General features: G+C 37.7%; 1 protein-coding gene across 1 annotated transcript in view; it reads left to right on the top strand.

Moving 5' to 3' along the window:
* Positions 1-8,685, top strand: part of LOC146401685 (uncharacterized) — a 223,172-nt gene extending 214,487 nt beyond the window's left edge. Inside the window, exon 5 of the mRNA XM_084970558.1 lies at positions 8,314-8,685. The gene's annotated coding sequence lies outside the window, so the exon portion shown is untranslated. The remainder of the gene's footprint in view (positions 1-8,313) is intronic.
* Positions 8,686-9,066: the final 381 nt, after the last annotated feature.

Consider the following 9,066-nt stretch of genomic DNA (forward strand, 5'->3'; position numbering starts at 1 on the left):
CAGTGCTGTTACTATCTTGGTCTGTAACACTATATATCTTAGTAACCCTTTGGAATTTTGAAAAGTGAGTCTCATCAGAGATTTTGAAACAATAGATTCAGCTTCACAGCTCTAAAGGAACTATATTTCAGCATTAGAGAGTAGAAACTGCTGTGCCTCAACCAAAGCTTCTCATAGAGAATCTCGTAAGCCGAAACTGAACAGAAGAAGGCTGACCTCAATTTAACTTGAAATATTTGTAATTTAACTTTCAATTTAATTTTCATTTGTGCTTCAATTTTATTGGATTTAATTTGTGAATACTTTGAAAGTGAGGTACATAAGTGTTCACTTTCTTAATTTTTGAGAAATAAATAATGGAAGAGAGTTTGTATTCAAATTTGAGGACTCATTGCTGTCATTTTATTATTAGAATATCTTTGATCTTACTGTAGAACCTTTGATAGTTATATTAATGTGGCTGGGAAAAAGTTGGAATTAGAATAGTGAGAGTTAGGTTATGGATAATAGAGTAGTCTTAGAAATTTTAACCCATTGCATGTTTCTGATCCAGTTCAGAGCATTTTGGAAGTAAAACTATGCTGACCTAAGAAAATCCAAAATAGAGCAGTTGTGGCTCTTGGGAAATGGTCTCTTGAAAATGACTTTATCTTGCTGTGATAGTGTGCTACAAATCTCCTCTCTTGGAAAATAGCTCCATTTCTGGTTAATCACTGGCTTAACAGTTACCCAATGGGTTTAGAGACTGAAAAGCCAAGTAGAGTTGAGTGGGAAAACATTTGTTCTTATCTCCTCACATTTGCTTTATATGGAGGGATGTGTATTTGTGCAGCACTCTTACGCACTTCTTCCTGGTAATGGTGATCTGAATTCTGCGTGGTGATTTGTCAGAGGAATCCAAGTCCCAGCTCTGCCCCTTCCTCCCACCATTTTCTCCTGAGCAAGGTGCCCTGAGGAAGCTCTGCAGGAAGCTCACTTTAGGTGCACTCCTCTGTGTTCTCAATCTGACAGTGGTAGGGTAGACTCCCATGTGGAAGGGCTGATGATATTTTGTGTCACTTGTCTTTTCTGAGGTTTAGTCATTATGCTGGTAGTCATCTTTGTCCTATTCCTCGTCTGTCTCTAAAGTGGTTCAGAATTCAGGACAGGAGAAAGGTTTCAATTTATGAGCCACTTGAAACTCCAGATGGTCCTCTTACCCCTTAGGGAAGGAATAAAGGGAATAGGGATACAAAACTCCATCCTACCACCCACATCAAAACTGTCCCTGAGCCTTTTTCTCCCTGGCTTCCTCTCCACAGGTACTCCCATTTAAGCTAAAAACCAAGCTAAATCTCACCCTTAGGATAATGACCAAATGCCCAATTATGTGCTCCGTGGCAGACATTACACTGTTCAGAAGGTGGAGGAAATGCTTTGGCTGTGATCTCTTCACTTTGGGATTATTCTTATTTCCTAGAGGATTGGCAAAGTATCTCCCTATAAGAGTTATTTCAGAGATTTTCTAGCTCATCCTCTAGTGCTTCTTCATTATACCATACTGTTTAGTAAAGTCTGAGAATCCATCTTTGTATATTTCCTCTGCTGAGTGACATGCACAGAGGTGTTCAATGCAGTAGGTCCCAATAGTACATTGGCATCAGGCTATAAGCCAACAGTGCTTTAGAGAAGTTCCCTAATAGCTGAGTAAATAAATTCTATGGGACTCATAGGTGCACAAAGCATAGTTTTATGAAGAGGCCTCACCTTTACCACTATCTAGCGGGTGGTTTTGTGTAGTCACTAAATAACTTTGAATTTCAGTTTCCCAATGTGTTAAAAAAAAGATAATGATATCTACCAAAATATGTATGTTAGAGTAATACTGTAGATGTAAAAGTGATTAAAAAGTTGAAAGATCATAGGAATATTATCTATCTGTAGTGTAACCACTGCCATGGAAGACTAAGTCTCTTGATGATGGATGTTTGGTGAATGACCTTTTTGTGAGTGATCCATTCTGTTGAGTTAGCACTGGGAACAAAGTAGGCACTCCAAAATACCTCTTTATATGATTATCACACTACAAACAGCCAAAGGATCCAGCTTTCTGCAGAATCCAGTGTACTTTTCTAAACATGAAGGAGTAACCTTTGGATAAGCCTTATTTTATTTATTTATTTATTTATTTATTTTGGTAATAGCAAAACAGTCAAAACCATGTGTTTATTTTGCTCAGTCTTTGATTCTGCATTGCTGGACACTGCTTTGACTCCCCTCTCTTTCAGGGAAGAAACACTTGGCTCATAATAGACCTTTTCCTAGACCAATGTCTGATTCAGTAGGATGGGATGAGGCCCAATATACTATATATCTAACAAGCTCACAGATGATGCTGATCTTATTGTTCTGTGGGCTCACTTTAAAGGCAAGTCTGTCAGAGGAGATAGGCAGGGAAGTTGGTTGTTTTTCTAAAAAGGACCTTAGGGAAGAAAGGAAAAGGGAAAAACTACTCTTGCAATTAATTTGAAATTGATGAAGTTTCCAGCAGGAATGGGGGGTGGAGTGGAGCAGTGTTGTTTCTATAGCCTAATACCTATAGCTTGAGGAATGTTTTGGCTTTCTAGAAAACTTTAAGTAATTCATGAAAAAACAGATACTCACTGACCAGATTTGAAGAATTCTTCATATATTTTAGAAGTTGGAAAGAGTTGAAAAATATGATGCATATTTTCTTGCCTTTTGAGGTCAACTTAGTTGGTAAATAGGAAGGATTGCCTCTCTATGTTATAGTCAGTTTCTTCATCATGAAAACATCTTTCAGTACATGTCATTAATGACTGACTCTGTCATGCGTCCTGTCCAAAGTCTACCACATAGTTTGTATGAGATAGGCCACGTTGTGACACCAACCTTGTCTAGATGGATAACAATATTCAGTCCCTTAGAGACAGCTCCTACCTTGTATGTATGCCACTATTACAAAAATCAAGAATCAAGTGAAATATTTATTTATCTCCCCTTTGATGGTAGGTAGGAGGAAGCCAATATAATCAAAACACCCATAGCTTTTAGCTTTTTCTTTATTCCTTCTATATTTTTCATGATTGTAATCAATGATGAATCTGATGTAGTAATCATCAAAAACGAGATAATGTGCTCACAGTATCAAAGGCCCCCCATTTTTGTAACAAAAATGATCATAATAGGATCTCATTAAATTGGGTCTGTTGAGATTGGGTGAATTTAAGTGACTATAATACATGAGTTTTGGCATGTTTTAAAAAAGGAATTACTTTCCAATATCCACAATAAGCAGGATGAAGCTAAAAGAAAACTTTAATGAATAAATAAGAATACAGTTAATCATTTGATGTTATAGATTCTTCTAAAATATTTGAAGATGTCAGAAAATTGTTCTTCAAAGTTATAATTTTATTGCTTCTTTTCACCATTACCATGTATGTAAATGTTTTGTTTAAAAATAAATTGACCCAACTTATAAGAAATTCTCGTTCTTCTGTACATGCCATGTGATGGAACTGGAAAAAATGAAATTTTATAAACATTACAGTTTGCTTTTCTGTTTGGCCCTGGTTCTTTTGGGCCCTGGGCCTGTGAACATATGCTTTGGTTATATTTTGACCAAGTCAAGAGACCATTTTTAGGTGGCGTAAGAATATGCATGGTTCACTTTCCTTCTTTTCAATCTGAGTAAATTTCCATTACTTTCTTCATTTTCCAGTCTTGTTTAGAAGCAGGCGATGGTATCCCGCCAGATGCTTGCATTCCGAAGTTCTTGTCTATAGGTGGAGCCGCCTATCTGGGGTTTGATGAAAACTCTTTCACTGATGATTCTATTTTCACATTTTTTTTAATAATCTCCCAATTAACTGCTTCAATATGTTTATGAAATTTCTAACCTGATAATACCAACAGGCGTAACATTTGGTGGAGATATTTTGATGTGAGCAGAGCTGGTAGTGGTAATACAGCAATAATTGCCGGCTCATTTACGGACTATTTAGGTCGTGCAGTGAGCCAGATGAGAACAGCTAATGAGCACAGCTTCTTGCTGTAATTAGTTGAACAGTGGTGGCTCACAGATGATTTACAGTTTGCAAAAAAAATCTGTGTATTTACTGAAGTGCTTATGTATTCTGTAAAGTTGTGACAAAGTAACAACTTGGGGATGTTGTGCTTTCTGCTCCCATATCCCCTTCAGAGAGCTTAAACAATAATGCTCTCAGCACCCACAGCTTTGGCGGCGAGTGGTGCAAGTGATACCTGGCTTCAGGTTTTCTTTTTGCCTGTTTCTCACCCAGTATTTCTTTCACATCCCACAGTTTCTTTCACATGCCTCTTTAACAATGTGGTAGGTACAACAAAGCATTTCCACAGCTTTTACATCATGTCTGCTGAAAGGTGAGATTGTTTGGTAGTTAGATTTTAAGAGCCAGGCAGCTGAAATAGTTGCAAGTAACTGCAGAATATAGTGACCTGTCTTTAAAAGGTCAATTCTGCATTTCTGGGAAAGACTGTGGCCAGAAAGCTATACCATAGCAAACAGAAAGTGAGTCTATTATTGCAGATTTGGAAGGGTCTCAGTTTTTTTCTTTCCACTTTTTAGGGCCACGCCAGTGGCATACGGAAGATCCCAGGCCTAGGTGTTGAATCAGAGTTGCACCTCACGATCACATGATCTGAGCCATGTCTGTGACCTACACCACAGCTCATGGCAATGCTGGATTCTTAACCCACTGAGAGAGGCTAGGAATTGAACCCACATCCTCATGGATACTAGTTGGGTTCAAAACCTGCTGAGCCACAACGGGAACTCCTCAGACTAATTTCTTTTAATTCTAATCTTGGTGCAAATGACTTGTTGAAGTCTCTGGTCAAACTTAAACATTGCCACCCCTCACTTGCTAACCCTACTCTGGTCACTATGGCAGCCAGAACTGACTGTCTTGTAGAGAAATCCCACTGAAGGCTGAAGGGTCTTCTCTCCTTTTGGAATCAGTCTGGTGGGCATTCCAGAAAAAAAGAAAAATAAAGGAAAGAAGGAAGGAAGGAAGACAAGAACCCTAATCTCTTGAAGCATTTAGTTAATCAGAGAAAGCAATTAGAAGGAATGAGTATCTCTTGGGCTATCTGAATTTTTTTTTAAAGGTGGATTTTTCAGTTGCAACAAAAATCTTGCTAAAGGGTACAGTTCCAAAAAGTTGTTTATGACTCCTTTTGTTCATAAATCCTGAATAGTTCTCTACAAGTGATGGCCTATACCATCTTTTGCTGACAAACAGAGTTGATAAATTTTGTTCTGGCTTAGATTTCTATCAGCATGAGAAGTGGAGGGATTTATTAACTTTTTGAAATTGGAAAATGCCATTTAAAAGAAAATACATGGAACTAGAAAGTAGGGGATAATAAGAAGTGTCTCTTGACAAGACTGGGCAAAATTAGGAGTAAGGAACTCAGAAATAGGTCTCTACTTCTCCAGTGTGAATAAATGGGGCTTTCTTATTAACACAGAAAGCAACAAAGTCAGTTTTGTTCTTATTACTCTTCTACTCTTACATTCTTCTGTCTTCATGTTCTTTCTACCTGGGTGCTTGCATTAATTTCTGTTAGTGTATCAACAGTGAAAAAAATCCATCCCCACATCATACTCTGCCAGAAAGCAGAGACTGTGGTCTTTTTAATAAGTATTAATTGATGACCAACTCAGGGCAGATTCATCCTGGAAACTTTATAAGACATAGAATGGTTTAAATGTAGTCAAAAAGTCAGAAGGATATTAACATTTTCTGTTGATAAGAAACTGTCTAGGAGTTCCCGTCGTGGCGCAGTGGTTAACGAATCCGACTAGGAACCATGAGATTGCGGGTTCGGTCCCTGACCTTGCTCAGTGGATTAACGATCCGGCATTGCCGTGAGCTGTGGTGTAGGTTGCAGATGCGGCTCGAATCCCGTGTTGCTGTGGCTCTGGTGTAGGCCAGTGGCTACAGCTCTGATTCGACCCCTAGCCTGGGAACTTCCATATGCCGCGGGAGCAGCCCAAAGAAATAGCAAAAAAGACCAAAAAAAAAGAAAAGAAAAAGAAAGAAACTGTCTAGTGCTCCTTTTAATGAAGTGTGCTTGTTTCGATAGCCTAATGGCACCTACTTATTTCCTACTTACAAAGGCAACTTTCTGTTACCGCCATCTCTCAGGAAAAAGAATGCAGGAGACATCCGGGCCAACTTCGTAGCAGGAACATGGCACTGCAAGAAGTGTTCTAAACCCCAGGCAATGGAAATGATATGCTCTGAGCAGAGAAACCCTTACTTTCTTCATCTGTAAAAGGCAGGCAGTACTAGTCACTATGAGAAATTAGAGAGGATTGAGTGGTGAGCATAGTGCCTAGAATGTAGTAGCTATTCAATAAAAGGTAGCCATTATTCTCATTAGTAATAATTATTATAATAGATATAACTTGCTAGAAAAACAAGCCACTCTCAAAAAGTTGCTGAAGTGTACTTTTATGACAGTGATGTTCATTTAAGAATTATTAAATATTCTTTGAATAAATTCTTTAACAAACCGGATGTAGGCATGGAGTGAACCATTGGAAAGACATGTTAATTGGTGGCCTGTAAGGGGTGGCCTCAATGTAAGGAGAAATGAGATTCACACCTCAGAGACTATCTACAACTCATAAGAGTAATGGTGAAAATGTCTAAGCAAATTTTCTGCTACACTAACCTCCAGTAATTTTTTTCTTTCACTTTTGTTAGTCTTTTCTGACGTTTTACTTAAAAGTGTTAAACTTAACACTATTCTTTTTTTTTTTAAGTATGCAGCAGCTAGCTTTCAACTGTTTATCATCTGTGTATGTTTGTCCATTAGGTTCCTCTTTCATACTATGTGTTTCTCCATTTATTTGCCTCGTTACCCAGAAAATGTAATATCAGGATTCTATTGCTCCAGTTAATTGTTGAACAGATCTAGCAAAAGAATTTGACAGGAGAGAGAATTTTTCCTTTTTATCCTGATGCTTATTAAACACAAGCTTGGTTATAAATCTTTAAGGCAGTTACTGAAATTAAACTTAATATGTGAGCATCTTGGACCAGATCCCCTTGGACTTCTCGATTATTGTAACACAGAATTGTTTTTCTCTGCATGCATCTTCTAAGAGTATGAGAGGCCACTGTGTAATCATCTTAAGGGTCTGAGAAAATTAACTAAACGTGTAGGAGAAGAGAGTGTCATAAGTTCATTAAAGATGAAAAAAATTGGAACTCTTACGGCACAGCACTTTAAAGATCTGGCCTTGTCACTGCAGTAGTTTGGGTTGTTGCTGTGACATGGGTTCAAATACTGGCCTGGGAACTTCCACATGCTGTGAACGGGGCCAAAAACAAGATGAAGGGAGTTCCCACTGTGGCTCAGGAGTAACAAACCCTACTAGTATCCATGAGGATGAGGGTTGGATCTAAACCTGTAGATCAGTTTGGGAAGAACTGACATCATAGCAATGAGTCTTTTGAACAGAATGCAGCATATCTCTCCATATATTTAGGACTTCTTTAAATTCTCTCATCACTGTTTTCTACTTTTTCTTGTATAGGTCTTATACATCTTTAGTCTAAATACATCTCTTTCATATTTTTTTATTTGTAAAAAATATTTATATTAAAATTAAAAAAAAATTTATGGCCACACCTGCTGCATATGGAAGTTCCCAGGCTGGGGGTTGAATTGGAGCTGCAGCTGCCACCTATACCACAGCCACAGCAACACGGATCTGAGCTGCATCTTGATCTACACCACAGCCTGTGGCAACCCTAGATCCTTAGCGTACTGAGACCAGGCATTGAACCCACATCCTCATGGATGCAATGTCATGTTCTTAACTCCCTGAACTACAGTGGGACCTCCTCATATTTTTTACATAAAGAGTATTTTTAAAATTGATTTAATTTTAATTCCCATTTGTCTGTTACTGGTATATAGCAATACAGTTTGTTTTTGATTACTGACTTTACATCTTCAAATCCTTCTAAACTCATTTATTGGTTGCCTCTTTGGAAATTTTCCTAGGATTTCCTATGTAGACAGTCATGACATCTGCAAATAAATAAGGTTTTACTTATACCTTTCTAATCTGCATGCTTTCACATGCACTTGCATGTTCATTGCAGCTCTATTCACAATAGCCAAGACATGGAAACAACCCAAATGTCCATTAACAGACAATTGGATTAGGAAGATGTGGTGTGTATACACAATGGAATACTACTCAGCCATTTTTAATTTTTTTTTTTCATATCTCATTGCACTGTTTAGGACTTCCTGGACCAAGTTGAATAGAAGTCATTGGAGCAGACATTCTCTCTCATTCTTGATCTTAGGAAGAAAGCAGGAAGCATTTCACTGTAAAATATGTTAGTTGTAGCTTTTAATGTATATGTCTTTTATCAGGTAGAGGAAGTTTCCTTCTATTCCTAGTTTGCTGAGAGTTTTTGTCATGAATGGATGTTGGGTTTTGTCAAATGCAAATGCTTCTATTGAGATGATGATTTGGTGTTTCTTTTTTAATCTGTTAATTTGGTTACTTGCCTTGGTTGATTTTGAATGTTAAATCAATTTGAATTTAAATCAAATTTAAGTTAAACCAACTTGAATTTCTGAAATAAATCATACTTGGTTGTGATATATTATTCATGTTTATATTTTTGTATTTGATTTGTTAACACTTTGGGGACTTTTGCTCTACAATCATGAAGGATGTTGGTCTGTGATTTTCTTTTCCTATAATGTCTTCTTCTGGTTTTGGAATGAGAATGAGGTTGCCTTCATAGACTGAATTGGAAAATGCCCCCCTCTTTTAATTTTTCTGTAAGAGTTCATGTAGAATTGGTGCTTTTTTTTGGGGGGGGGGCTGTATCTGCAGCATGCAGAAGTTCCCAGGCCAGGGATTGAACCTGTACCATGGCAGTAACAATGCTGGATTCTTAGCCCAGTGCACCACAAGGGAACTCACACTTCAGGTTTTTTTGGGCTAGTGTCAGTATGGTATGTCATTTTCAATTCTTTTAT

The sequence above is a fragment of the Sus scrofa genome, chromosome 7 (assembly GCF_054392235.1).
Source record: "Sus scrofa isolate SSC_HxYL_T2T_F1_AM1 chromosome 7, Sscrofa_HxYL_maternal_Yorkshire_Landrace_v2.0, whole genome shotgun sequence".
NCBI classification, from domain to species: domain Eukaryota; kingdom Metazoa; phylum Chordata; class Mammalia; order Artiodactyla; family Suidae; genus Sus; species Sus scrofa.